The sequence below is a fragment of the Centrocercus urophasianus genome, unplaced genomic scaffold, assembly GCF_019232065.1.
Source record: "Centrocercus urophasianus isolate 14NV4802_14NV808 unplaced genomic scaffold, USGS_Curo_1.0 seq_17, whole genome shotgun sequence".
Taxonomy (NCBI): domain Eukaryota; kingdom Metazoa; phylum Chordata; class Aves; order Galliformes; family Phasianidae; genus Centrocercus; species Centrocercus urophasianus.
In genome coordinates this window covers 31,110,436-31,125,352 of record NW_024884722.1, presented here as the reverse complement: position 1 = coordinate 31,125,352, position 14,917 = coordinate 31,110,436, and the positions used below count along the sequence as shown (strand labels likewise).

The 14,917-nt window shown below is 36.8% G+C and overlaps 1 protein-coding gene across 1 annotated transcript in view; it reads left to right on the top strand.

Moving 5' to 3' along the window:
• SH2D4B (SH2 domain containing 4B) overlaps window positions 1-14,917 on the top strand; it is a 67,486-nt gene that overhangs the window by 38,927 nt on the left and 13,642 nt on the right. The gene's annotated exons all lie outside the window — the stretch shown is intronic.

The window sequence follows — 14,917 nt, the reverse complement described above, 5'->3', positions numbered from 1 at the left end:
TTTTTTTTTTTCAAGATTAAGCACTAGCTTATTTGCTGTCTTCAAATTGTACTATAAATGTCTGGTATTTTCTACTCATATAGAGATGAAGGCTTTGGGTTGTTGTTAGGCTATATTTAAAAAAGACAAGTAATAAAAGAAAATGTAGTTGCTGTTATATCTTTATCTTGGGTTATATTAATATGATAAGGTGCTGATCTCTTCTCTCTATTGACCAGTGATAGGATCCGAGGGAATGGTATTCAGCTGCATCAGGAGAGGATCAGGTTGGGTGTTAGGAAAAAGTTATTCATGGAGAGGGTGGTCAGGCCCTGGAACAAGCTCTGAGGGAAGAACTCCAAGCTGCTGGAGTACAAGGGGAATGCTCTCTGACATAGGGTTTGATCTCTGTGTGGAGCCAGGGGTTGGATTCAGTGATCCTTGTGGGTTTCTTCCAACTCAGGATATTCTGTGATACTATAATTTGCTTCCTCTGTTTTCCCTTGTCCTTTAGCCTTTCTCTTCTGCTTGAAATCTGCTTAATCGTGTTATTTTTTTTTTTTCCTTTTCCAATTGGTTTGCCAGCCGTTATGTTCAGAAGAAACTTCAAAAATGTAGGACATTGAGCCATCACATATTCTGTTCAGCATTTGGTTATTTTTCATTCAGAACATACAAGAGAGTTAGTTCCCTTCTTGTCTGGGGAGTGGTTGATTTCTAAATATTTCCCCAGCTGTAGTTGATTCTAATGTCTTACTACTGTTGATTTTATTTATCCACTTTTTCCACATTATTTATCCATTTTATTTATCTGAGAGAGTGGGATCTCTCAGAAGTATGCTGAGTGTAACGTGAGATGACTAAATGAGGAATTTGCGAATTGCCTGTCTGTTATGTGGCTTCATGTATGTTTGCTAAGCGCTTTATGCAGCATTGTGTCAACTCTGCTTGCCTTGAGGTTGAAAGAATAGTTCAAAGGCTGCAGTTCAGAATATCAGAGAATCACAGAATGGCCAGGGTTGGAAGGGACCTCAAGGATCATGAATCACCAACCCCCCTGCCACAGGCAGGGCCACCAACCTCCCCATTTAATATCAGACCAGGCTGCCCAGGACCCCATCCAGCCTGGCCTTCAACAGTTCCAGGGATGGACAGGGCATCCACAACCTCTCTGGGCAGCCTGTTCCAGCACCTCACCACTCTCATAGTAAAGAACTTCCCCCTGACATCCAACCTAAATCTTCCCTCCCTCTTAAACTTAAAACTGTTTCCCCTTGTCCTGATGTTATCTACTCTTTCAAAGAGTTGATTCCCCTCTGTTTGTAGGCTGCCTTTAGGTACTGAAAGGCTGCAATGAGGTCACCTCACAGCCTTCTTTTCTTCAGGAAAAGAATATCTGTAAATTTCATGGCTTGTGAGTGCTGGGGGAAGGTACCAGGTGAACACAAGCTGATGGTTATTGCCGTCTGGTAGAAGGAATGCACAGGTTGCCTTTAGTCATCGTTCCTATTCCACATAGATATTACCACAAATGTTTTTAGGACTTGCTGTCACCTTTTCTGGAAGTCTTACCAAGAGCAGATCTGGAACAAGTTTGGTCACCAAATTATGTTCTCACTGTATAACTTTACATCAGAGAATAGATAGAGGCATACTGTTAGGCATGAGTAGAAAGGTATACATTTCTGTCATCCATACTGACCCTATTCTGTGCGTACACAGAGCACATTAGTCTCCAAGGCTGTTAGTCTCATGCTTTTCATCACTGCTGAATTCACGCACAGAGATGAAAGATGTTCATATGCCAGCTGTTATGCAGGATGAAGAAGAGCCCTCTGTTGGATAATATGGAGCTCATTACACGCTGAATGAGGCAAGTCAGGCTGGAAAATCTGTCTAGCATTTGAAGGTCTGATGACAGGGTCACTCCGGTTTTGCACCATAGCCTGTAGATAATAGCCATACTGTAGTTTTAATTTATTTTAAATAATTATTAAGTAGTACTGTTTATAACCTCCATGTATAGGTTTTATGTTTTGGAATGCTATGCAAGAAGAAGATTGTCCTTGCAGGGCTCTACATATTCTCTATATGGGTGGATTTAAACATAGCTATTAGAATCATGTTTACGTATTCATTTTTTGGGAGATGGAATGATGTTTTTTATATTCCCAGAATGGTTCACTATCAAACATTTACTGCATTTCTAATAGTGCTTTTCTGAGACAGAATTTGGAGTTGTGTTTAGATCCTGCAATAGGTTCCTGCATGTGATTATGGATGTTATGAGTAAAGTCAGATACATAAATTGTGATCCAAATCCTTCATCAGCTCTAGTTCAGTTCTCAGCTTCTTCCTTAGGAAATAATAGATGTTTTGCTGTTTCTGAGAACTAAGATGATCCTTCATATACCACGTCACTCTACTTAGTTCATAATGATTGTTTTAGTGTGTTGATTCTTTTGAAGGTTTTGGAGTTGTATTTCTAGTGCCATTATAGTTCCAAAGTGTCTACACAGGCAGGTTATTAGCAAACAAAATAAATGTTTTAGACTTGTGGCTCCGCTTGGAAGGGAGCAAAGTATCACGGTGAGGTAATGTGAGCTGTAGCGTGTGGCAAGGAGAAAGGAAGCTCAAAAGAGCAGCAGGGAAATTGTAGAATGAGGTAAATGAATAATTAATGTGAATAGGCTAATTGCTGGTGTGGAATTGTTTTCTTATTCTTCTACAATACATTGTCCTTCTTGACTGCTTGTTAACTGGAAGCTATGTTCTAAAGATGTAGATGAGATAGAGAAAGGCAATTTCACTAAGGAGATACTGTAGGCACTAAAAATGTGAGACTATAAATAACAGGTGACTACAGGAGTAGAAACAAGTTTATAGTGTTAACGGTTTCATTAATACAAAATGATCAGGAGCCATGCCTGATCAAAGATTAAAAAATATGGTGGTTTTTTTTCCAATTATGTGCTTTCGAGTTTAAGCTAGTGCCAGAAAGTTCTTTGAATCTTTTTCATAGAGCTTACTTCTGTGTGAGCTTATTAATCGCTTAATGGAAAAATATTTTGCTATTAAAAATGAAATTGATTTACATTCTGGAGACTTGTTGCCTCCTCTATTTAAAACACTTTTAAAGATTTTCATCTCTGTGTGCTTCTATTACAACATGAGCACTTATGATTTCATTTAGTAGGCCACAGTGATGGCTTAGTGTATTTGCCTGTAATTTTAAATTAGTGCTCTGTGTTGTGTCGCCTTAGTGAATTGGGCTGTAGATGGTTAGTTTTTCTCAATTACTATAGCTATTTCATTCAGACTGTATGTAACATCACATTACATAAAGTAAAAAGGAGAGATAGTATAATCATAGAACCGTAGAGTTAGAAGAGACCTTTAAAGGTCATCTAGTCCAAATTCCCTGCAATGAACAGGAACATGCACAGCTAGATCAGGTTGTCCAGGGCTTGATCCAGCCTTGCCTTGTAAGTCTTCAGGGATGGGGCATCAACCACATCTCTGAGCAACCTGTTCTTCCGTCTTCCCACCCTCAGTGTAAAAGACCTTTTCCTTGAACCCAATCTAAATCTACCTTCTTTGAGCTTGTATCCATTTCCCCTTGTTTTGTCACAACAGATCCTGCTAAAGAGTCTATCTGCTTCTTTCCTGTAGCTTCCCTTTAGATATTGAAAGGCCACTATCAGGTCACCTCGCAGCCTTCTCTTCTCCAGGCTGAACAGCCCCAGCTCTGTCAGCCTGTCCTCGTAGGAGAGGTGTTCCATCATTTTTGTGGCTCTCCTCTAGACGCACTCCATGAGGTCCATGTCTCTTTTGTACTGAGGACTCCACATTTGGATGCAGTACTCCAGGTAAGCCCTCACCTGCACAGAATAGAGGAGCAGGATCGCCTCCATCAACCTGCTGGTCACGCATCTTTTGATGCAGCCCACTATACATTTGGCTTTCTGTGCTGCAAGGTCACGCTGCTCTCTCATGTTCAGCTTCCCATCTGCCAGTATCCCCAGGTCTTTTTTGACTGGGCTGTACTCAATCCTTTCATCCCTCAGCTTGTATTGGTAATGAGGGTTGCCTCAACCCATGTGCCATGTCTTGCATTTGGATTTGTTGAACATCATGAGGTTCATCTGGGCCCACTGTTCAAGCCTGTCATGTCCCTCTGAAAGCATTCTGTCCCTCTGCTGTGTCAACTACACACCACAGTTTGGTGTTATCAGTGAACTTGCTGAGGGTGCCCTCGACCCTGCTGTCAGTGTCACTGATGAAGATATTGAAGAGTATCATTCACAGCACTGACCCTTGAGGGACGCCACTCACCACTGATCTCCATTCGGACATGGATCCATTGACCACCACTCTCTGGAATTGATCCTGCAGCCAGTTCTTTGTCCATTGAACATTCCACCAGTCAAATCCGTACCTTTCCAGTTGGGAGGGAAGGATGTTGTGGGGTACTGTCAAAGGCCTTGCTAAGTCTAGATAGATGATATCAGTGGCTCTTCCCCTGTCCATTGATGCAGGATGTTCCTGAGCTGAAAGCTCTGCTGTTCATCTATGGAAATGAAAGAAATATCTATGTAAAAAAACTCAAACAAGTGAGAGCATAGATTATTTGGAAAAAAAAAAATAATAAAAAAACATATATAAGGACCTAAAACTTATGCATTTTAAAGAAAATAAGGCGAATATGTTCAAGTACCATGTCCTTCTACCTACAAAGGTTGTGTATTCTATGACTGGGGGAAAATGATGCTGATCACGTATTATGATAAAAGTGAATGCAGAAAGCCTTGTTTGCCTGACCAACTCCATGAATCTGAGCTGTGCTTCCCTTTTACATATACTGTAGTGTGTTCCCTAGACAATGGATCATGTTTTTTCCTTTCCGTGTCAGTCATGTGTTTTCATTAGTTATTTCATCTGCACACAAAGTGCACTTAGATGTCAGCCATTGCCAGCATAAGGTATTCAGCTCATACTACATATCTTTAAATACTGGATCTGGATATTTCTCCTTTTCTAGCGTAGCACGTGTGTTCTGGATAGAACCTTGTTAGTGTTGGACAAACTACTGATATCCTACCTATTACTAATCCATATCTGATTGTCATGTGTGCCTGCAGCCCTTCTTTCTTTGCCTGCAGCGTTATGCTAACATACATTCTAATTTACAGGCATCCACTTGGCCGCTTCAGCTTACGCTAGAGTAAGTCACATTTATTATTTTACCTGCAGTATTTTCTCTGTGAAGTACAACAAATATCTTTAGGCTCAAGGTCAGAAAATTTTCCTGGTCGCTCAGCAGATGGCCGCCTTTCTGATCCTTCTGTCTTACTACTCAAAGTACCGAAACCATGACGCTATTGATCCAGCCTGTAGGCAAAGGATGACAAGTTATCAGTTGGATAGTTCTTTTGAAACCATGCTGTTTTCCTGCTAAGCAAACCTACCTCTCTCAAACAGGGTATCAGCAGGTATGTTGTGTAGTCATGTGGGGGGGAAAGCATGCACCTGCACAAAATTACGTTGCTGGTTAGTCTTAAGTATAGATCAGCCAGTTAGAAACAGATTGTGACACTTAAAGTGCTCTCACCACGGGAGATAAACAGTAGGAGATAATATGAAACAAAGCGAAGAGATTTCTGTGAGTCTGTTGGCAGCTAAACCTTTATGAGCAGCTTCTCAATATGATTCTGGATGAAGGCAGAATGAGTTGCAGAGTGGGAAACACAAATTCACTCTTTTCCTGCAAGGGAATGACAACTCCTTCTCTCTTGAATTTCAGAAAAGTCAGTTCTTCTTTCTACTTCCTTGTCTTTCAGTGAATGGGACTGTCACATCACCATCTTGTGAAACTTTCTGAGGTAAAATTCCAAAAGAGCTTGACAGAATAACACACTGTATTGTAACTTACTTCCGCATCCAGGATGAGTACCTGTAGTATAACACATAATAGACCTTAATCCATTATATGAAAGATTAAATTATATAGAATTCCACAGAACATTCTGCCATTGCTATTAATGCTGTCACTGTTGTATTTCTGGGGAGCACGTGGATTTTTGTAAATCCATTCCACTGTGCTTGATGGAAAAAATGTTTTGGATTTGTAGTGAGATGCAAATATTTACAGATGTTTCTGTGCAAGGTATCAGAGAATTAATTAACCATGGGACAGAACTTCTGTTTTCATTCTTAACCATGCTGTTGTTTTTGGAGTAAGCTTTGAGATCATAGGGTGCCAGTTGCAGTAAGGGATTCTGCATACTCTCAACCTGTGTCCAGATCCTCTTATGTAAGTAAAATTATTTGATTGATGAAAATCAGATAAAGCAGAAGGTTCAAGTTCAGACTTGAGATAAGAAATTAAGAAAACATTTATGTTTTCATCTTGTGAGTGTGAGTCTAGCTGCTAGCTCATTTACCTTAATTCTAGTTTTAGGGAATGGTTACCGTTTTTAATGGCTTAACAGAGAACTGGGGTGGACTCCAAAGGATGTCCAGATCTGGATCATTGCAAGAGCTGCATATGGTTATTATCATGCCATTCTTTGGGCATTAAGTTTTTCCTATCCAAATATTATTCTCATTTTACTTCCAGCTGTTTTTCAATGTTTGATTGACTAAATCAAAACATGAGAATGTTGCAAGCAGCTAGAAAGGACTGTAATTAACAAGATAGCTTAAAGTTCTGAAATCTAGTCAATTGTGTGACAAGAAAAGTAACTTATTATTCTCCCTGACTTGTTTTTCTTTGAGTTAGAAAAAGAAGTGCAGTTTCTTAAGTACTTACAGAAAATACCATGATCAAATTGCTTTATAGAAATCTGGAACAATTATTTTAGTATGAATACAGAAAATGTTCTAAATGTAGCATGATTTAGATTTTATTCCTAAATCAATACTAATTTTTTAATGACTGCTTAGTTAAAAACAAACAAACAAACAAACAAAAAAAAACACGTAGAAAGTCCAGTAATGTGATTGTGAGAACAAATGTAAATAGACTTCAGATTTGACTACTACTAAAAAAAAAAAAAATGGATTCTTAAACCTTGTATATATTCAGTATACTCTCAGGCAAAAACATTTTCCTTCACCAGTGAAAAAGCTTTGAAAGCGAAGAACTCAGTATATTTTCTGCTTAGTTTCCTGCTATAAGATATATTGTAAAATCTCATTTGTAGGTCTGCGTGTTATCTGTGACTTTTTCTCCTTATATTGAGTGAGCTCTTCTGTTATTGTGGTTTGCTGTTACAGTTGTCACTGAGATTTCCAAAAAAAGTCTTAACAGCTTCTTCAACATCTATGAAATGTTCTATGTACATTGTGAAATGTGTTTTTGAAGACCATCATTGACATATTTGGTAGTAAATATGATGTGATAGGCACGTGGCTATTTGTACACATATAAAAAAAAAAATCCTTAAATTTTCCTATTTTTTGGATCTGTTCATTTCATTATAGAAAGTAGATGGCTTGATTGATTATTTTTTAGTGGTGGATGTATTTTTGTCAACAACCAGATGCCTTTTTGTGTTCAACTGCCTTTCTTCTGTGTCTAATTCACAATGAAGAACATTATCACTAGAAGCTCTGGGAAGTTTTTATTTACCTGATATTGTTAAGTAGTTTTGGTGATCACAGAGAAAATTGAACTGTATAATTGTCATTACAACTGATAACATCTTCAGTGTGTTTGTGTTAGTGTGACTGGCTACAAACGGGGGGCCAAATTTGTAGCACTACTCTCTCTAGGTTCTTTCTGAAGTTAGTTGTTTCATGCTAGGTTCATACAGCAACTGTCTACCTATGTTGTAAGGTTCAAGGAAACTTACCATGGGAAGGGAGAAGCTGGATATTTCTGCAGCTTGTTGACAATGCCTTTCTGGACCCTACCTGATTGAGCCCTGGCTGACTTCCCAGGGCTGCTGTATGACAGACTCAGAATGAAAAAGTCAGCTCTTGTTTATAGGTCAAACTGGAACTTTAATGACTCTTGTTGGATGCAGTGAAGAATCTAAACTTTCATAGACTCAGATAAAAAGCAAATTAAAATTAAAATGACATAGGTATATCAATACAAATTGGTATCAGTGTAAAAGGCCAGTGGAAAATATTAGCAGCTCTAGTAAATTAGAAGTTTGTTCAAGGCTGTAATGTGATATTCTGTTTACTACCATGTTACTCAATTAACTTCTAGACATTTCAGTGTCTATTCATTGGGCAAATGCTCCTACAGTGAGACTGTTAAATTAATGAAATCGTATTCATAATGCATTCTCATTGTGCTGAATGACAGATCAATATCTGCATAAAATAAAGCCAGTTAATGTAGCAGGATACCGGGAAGACTGTAAGAAGGCTCTGAACACAATCAACCTGGATGTCACCTCTCCATAGTTAACTGGTAAAATTTAAAAAACAAACAAACAAACAAAACAAAAAAAACCCCAACACTTTCCATACATCTGCACACTTTATATTACACCATTCAGGATGTTTGTTTACAGAAAATGTTGAAGCTTGCCTATTTACAGATAGATTTGCTTTTCATTTAACTCATGAGCACATTTTCTATATCTAGTGTTCCTTACTTATGTTGAAATCTTACTGTTCTGTTTCACAGTAGTGACTGTGAAGCTTCATGTTTGCTTTAGGTAGGGCTACAAATTAATTGCCATTCTGTGAAGCACTACCGCTAAGTATTTGTAAATATTATTTCTACAGATACAAAATAGAAACAAAGTACTTGGGCCCATAGAACTATAAATCATGTTTCCTAATCTAAAGCTCATCCAGACTTCTTCCTTTTATACTCTATACATATTTCTTAATCTTTTAACTAACAATTATGAAATTATATGCTATGTGAAGTATTCCAGAATCCAGTCAGTAATACTTATTTTGGAAAATGTGTGCTGTTTTAAAGGACTGTGCAGTTTATCCTTCTAGATAGATGTTCTGTCTTTGACTCGTGTTTCTTGTTCAGATGAAACACTTGTTAATTTGCAAATATAAGTGTTTCTTCTGACCCTGTTTGGTTTTTTTTGTTTGGTTTTTTTTTTTTTTAGAAGAATTTCTTGTTAAATGTACGTTTATAGTTGAGTGAAGTGAGATTAGGGAAGCTGATAAAATCCAATTCATGCCAAAATTGAGAGAAGTAATCTGAAAAAAACTAAAGCAGTAAAATTAAATGACAGAGATTGTACTATGCAACTTAATTACTCTCGAGATATTTTCTGACAGCTTCACGCAAAGCATAGTGAGGACAAGATGTTACCTTTACTGAGATGATAAAACACTGTTAACAAAGGGATCCAGATATTTCAGGTTAACAGTTGTCTTCACATCTGAAAAGGAGAAATAAAATGAAGCCCATCTTTGGTGGTTTACTTTATGTATTGCTCTGAACATATTAAGGAATGACTCTTTTGTAAAGCACTTAATCCCCTAAATTAGATAGATTTAGGATGTACTGGATTTATGCTCAGTGCAGGGAAGGCTTTGTTCATGTTACTATTTCTCTTAAACCCTTTTTTTCCTTCTTCTCTATTGCCACATTGGGACTCAACATCTATTTCTTCTTAGTAAAAACTTCTGAGCAGCAACTTGTGTAGAAGCAGCACAAGTACTGTTTCTGTCCCAGTAGAATGTGCTTGGGAGGATACTCTGCTCCTTTCCACACTCTTTTACTCTCTTGCTTTCATAATGTATTTCAGATTTATATTTGTATGAGCAAACTCACTTCTGTTTTAAACATCTGTTTTTCTAACATTAGTCAAGATGCAATATCATCTGTTTTAAGAGCACAATAAACCTTTCAGATACTTAAATTCATTTCTTCAGATTCCCAGGTACCTGATCCTATTTATGATGGTGCAGATGTTAGTGATTTTTTTTTTTTTTTTTTCCTTTTAAAGAGCATAACATGATGCTAAACATTGACGTTAACAAGCATTCTTCTTATTGGTTAGGTACATATGTCATCCAAATGAAGAGGAGAAGCTCCATTTAACCAAAATTTAAAAGCCTAAATATTCTGATGGAGTGTTATCCAGAAAAGTGCAACCCACCTGCATGTCTGTGTTTGCATATAGGTATAAAATATTTTTAACCAGCTGTAAGTAATTTTGTGGTATAGGTAGATTTCAAAACATAACAATTGAAATTTAATTGATATTATTATTTGTTTAGTTTGTTTCTTCCTTCTCTGTACTATGTTGTACAGAAATGCCATTTACATGATGCGGTCATCCAATAATACTTGTATTGAATCTGAATCCTAATTGTTCTTCTTGTGCTTCAGAAAGAGGACAGGGTTTAATTCGGTTTGTGCCACTTTAACAAGTGATTGAACCAAACTGTCAAGCACTTTTAGAAGTGACAGTGCATGAATATATCAGTAAAAGCAAAAATGTATAATAGAGTTACCAAATGCACTTGGACAACTTTTGGTGTAGTGTTTTCTTGCCTGTGGATATGATATATTAGAAACGTTGTAAACATAACAATTATTGTGGCTTTGAGCACAACAGTAGCAGTGTTGGTTCTTGGAAATATAAAATTTAGGGATATAAAGAAGAATCATTCTCAGAAGCAATTTATCCATTTAAGAATCTCTCACTATGGCTTATTAGGACATAAATTCTAAAACAACTTTCTGCAGGGGCATTGTTCACTTAAGTTAGGAACTTCAGTACTTGCCATGAACAACTCATAAATCCTACGCCCCCCTCTGCTTTTATCTTGCTCTTTCATCTACCTACAGTAGATCTACATTAAGATCTACTGTAGTCAATATGTCTGCATATTTAAATGATTAAAGCTTACTTGTGTCAAAATTAATAAAGTCTCTTTTCTGGGTTAGATTTATTTGCAGGTTTTCTTGTGGAACACTTGAAATTTGGAAATAATCGTTGAAATGAGAACTGTTAATTAGAAATTGTTAGTGGCTTTTATTTTGTGGTGAATCTTTTGACTTGGAAATATCATAGAAGTATTAGAAGTAATGTTGTCAGTTTTTGTACAAAAGCCATTCCTTCTGAACAGAAAACCTTTGCTTTGAAATTTCAATTAATTTATAGATTTAAAAGTTGAAAAAAAAATGCAATAGTATTTAAAAATATTATGAAACTGGAATATTCGTACTAACTAGCTCCAAAATATTTATGGATCATCAATTTGACTATTTCTTTTTCCTGACATTAATGATTTACAGCAAATTTTGCTGGGGTAAAACCAATGAATTTCCCCATCTGCCAGGTGATGAGATGCCCATTCATTTTTTGTCTATTGTTGAAGTCTTGCTCTGAACAAAGATCTTAAACTAAAATCTGGTTTCTCCAGTAGTAAGTCTGTTCTCATTTACAAACCTTTTGTTTGCAATTGTTCAGACTTGTTGTCTTCCACTTACAGAAAGTAGTAATATACACATACTAAGAGAGCAGATGCCTTGAGTTCTAGGTTCCAAATGCAGCTTAGTGCCACATAAGAGAACTTGCACAAAATTCTGATTCTAATGCTTTCAACTTTCAAAATTTCCTGTAATGGATAATGTTGACTTGCAAATGGTTTCCACTTTTTATATTACTTTTTCTGAGTTGTTTTTAAAATGAACTTTTTATCCAAAGAATAATTTCCCCCAGCCTCACATACTTCTCTATATGTTGTACGTGTTCAGAACCATACCTCCCAGCTTAATTATCTTATTGTAAACATCTCTGTGTGGATGTCATCCTGGCCAACTCTATTTAATAGTAGCAATATTCTGTGCACCACTCTTGTTTATTTTCTACCTCTGGAGTATAATCTGACAATGTTGCTTCAAAATTGGTTGTATGAAGCCAGGAAGGAGCTGTGTAAAAAGAGACTATTTTTAAAATTAATTCTTCAACTTTGTCTTTTTACAGAAAACTTGATCAAAAGAGTCTCATCAAGAAGTTCATTTGTGTAATTGGCTTGACAAAAGCTTGATCTTCTATATTTTCTTGTGTCTGTGCTGCCCTCAGAAGTAGTCAGGAGGGGCAAGGATTTATGATGGCTGGAGTTATGAGAACATAAGCAGATCCTTGGAGGGCTTTTGATCTCTTATCCTCTCCTTTTGCAGACCAGCTTTCTTATCTTTTCCCTTGATGTAGATTTCATTTGCATATTGGAAGATTTTCTCTATCCTTTTTGAATTCAGAAATTCAAATTCAGTAAATCAAAGTATGAGGATTTAAATGGGAGATTACAAGATGAGTAACTGATCTGGTTAAGAAGAATCGCTCGTGAATGAGAATCGCTCGCCCACAAGCTAGAATTTCTTTTTCTTTTTCCTCTGTTATTTGTGTGATCAGGACCAAACGAATGCAACTATTTTGCCTACCTGGAGAAAGTATGGTGAGTTTTGTCCAGCTTTCTAAGAAACTGCCAACTGTTTCAGTGTTCGTGCACAACACTTTATCAGTACTGTTGTACTAGAGCAGAGCTATTTCTCTTCTATTACTCGGCCAGGATCAAAGCTTAAATCGGCTTCTTTCCTTCAGATATTTTTTTTTGTGTGCGCTACACCATCCTATAGTTTCTAGCCTAGTCAGGCTGCTCAAGTGAGCTATTCCTGTGAGTGCTTTACTGTTTTTACAAATGCTAGTATTTCAAGAGGTACAGTAAGGTTTTAACGTCTACTTTGCAGTAGTCACATCATACCTCTATCAAAAAAGTTTATTGATAGTTTGTTTAGTGGGTTTTTTCACACTGAACAGGAATAAAAATACACTTCCATTTATATGATAAAGAGGTGAGTGTATCCTACAGGAGTAATATTTGTAATAAAGTTCCCTATTTGGATTAGCATATTGATATTCTTTCAAAGACTGCTTGTTTCTTATCTTCAGACTTCTCCATGAATATGCTTATTTCCATGCTATAAAGGCTGGTCTGACAGTCCTTGAATTATAGAATCATAGAATCATGGAGTGGTTTGGGTTAGAAGGGACCTCAAAGATCTTTTAGTTAAAAGCCCCATGCGATGGGCATGGTTGCCACCTGCTAGAACAGTATCCACTGGGCACCATCCAACCTGGTCTTGAAAACCTCTAGGGATGGGACATGTGCAGCCTTGCTGAGCAGAGTGTTTGATCATATCACCTCCCTCTCTGTGAAAAATTTCACCCTGGAATGTATTCTAAATCTCCCATCCATTAGTTGCCCTGTCCTGTTACTATTTAGTCATATAAAAAGTTACTTTCAGAGTGACCTGTGTATTTTTTTAAAAATGTTAACTAAGTACAGTGGTGTCTAGGTTGCTTGTACAGGACGGATGTGGTTTTTTTTTCCTTTTGTTTGCTTTTTTTTTTTTTTTTTTAACTTTCAAAAAACTTTTATAAAGCTTTTATTTTCTATTTTCATCCCAACAGAAAAAACACAATTATGAAGAATATTTGCATTGTTTATGAAGGGCATTCCCTGGTGTCAGTCTTACCTTGACTTTACCAGAACGTAGAAGCTTCCAATTTAAGTCAGTGTGAGCATTATAACATAAAATATTCTTGCCTCTATTTTTTTATTAAGTTATTGATACTAAGTAGGTAAATTACACTCATGGAATATGGTTGAAGAAGACATTGAGAATATAAAGGTAAATTGCTCCAATTTTTGTATGACCTACTTTTCAAAAACTGTATAGATGAGAAAAACTAAGGGATAATAGCAGAGGTTTAATGCAGGACAGCCCATCCCTAAAGAAAAGTTCAAATGTATACATATAGATGAGGTAAAATTAGAAACAGAAAAGATTAAATCCCTTTATTGTACAATCTTTTCTTTTATGATAGGCAACAATAATGTACAAAGAAGAGTTTGAAATCTGTTTTTCTTCTGGCTAATGCATTCTATATGCTGATCTGAAAGTAAGGAAAGAAAGAAACCAGCACTGTGCTTTGAGGAGACATTAACAGACAAATTTATAGCTCTATTATACCAGTGGTGTATTCAGGCAAGTAATGCAAACGCCTATCTTTTATGTGCTGCACTGCTTGTTAGTGAATGTGGTGTAAATATTTTGACAGTGAGTATAAAAGGCTTTTTACAGTATTTGATAGTCTGGATGTAGAATGAACTTTAAAGGAGACAATTAATGAGTATGTTTTCAGCAAAGTGCATAGGGAATTAACTCTGAGCCACACTGGCGACAATGAATGTAGCGCATCTGATTTTCTGTAGATCTGAAGGAAAATACCCATTATAATTGTATTACTCATTTAGATAGAATTTTCAGAGATCCCTGGGAGTGGAAGGCACTCATTTCTTTCTGAATTTTAGTAGCTTTTTAATTGCTGTAAGGAATCTTTACTTCAGAGAATTAAGGAAGCTTCTGAGATCTGAGCTTTCCTTCTTTTATGAGCTGATCCTGATAGAACAGAGAGATGAATCTGTATTATAAAACAAAACAAAACATCAGTAGTGTGTATTTATTCGTATGACACTTTGTCTTGGTGAATTTCTCCTGTAAGTAGAGGCAAAGGGTAGTTCTGTTCACCTTATGTCTTCAAGGAGAGCTTGTTCAAAAGCATAGTGTGTCATTAATATTCCTCATCCTTGCCTGAAGGGATCTCAAGCCATCAGAAGCACATTATTCCTCTGAGCCTTCATTTTCTATATGTCTCTGTTTGTAGCCCAGAACATGCTGTCCATGCTGAGCAAGGCTTACAGGGGAGGTAGCTGAAATTCACTGAAGTGTTGTTTCCCAGTGCTGTTTGTATCTTCCATCTACCAGGATGGTTAAAAAGAAGAACAATCAAGAAGAATGGGTAGTGAACTCCTGCTTACTTTTCCATAGTGCAGATTAATCTCTATTTCAGGCATGCTACTTGATACATTGCTGCTGAGCTTGCACAGTATGAAAGGTGGTGAATCTGGAATAAAAAAAGCTGTCTGT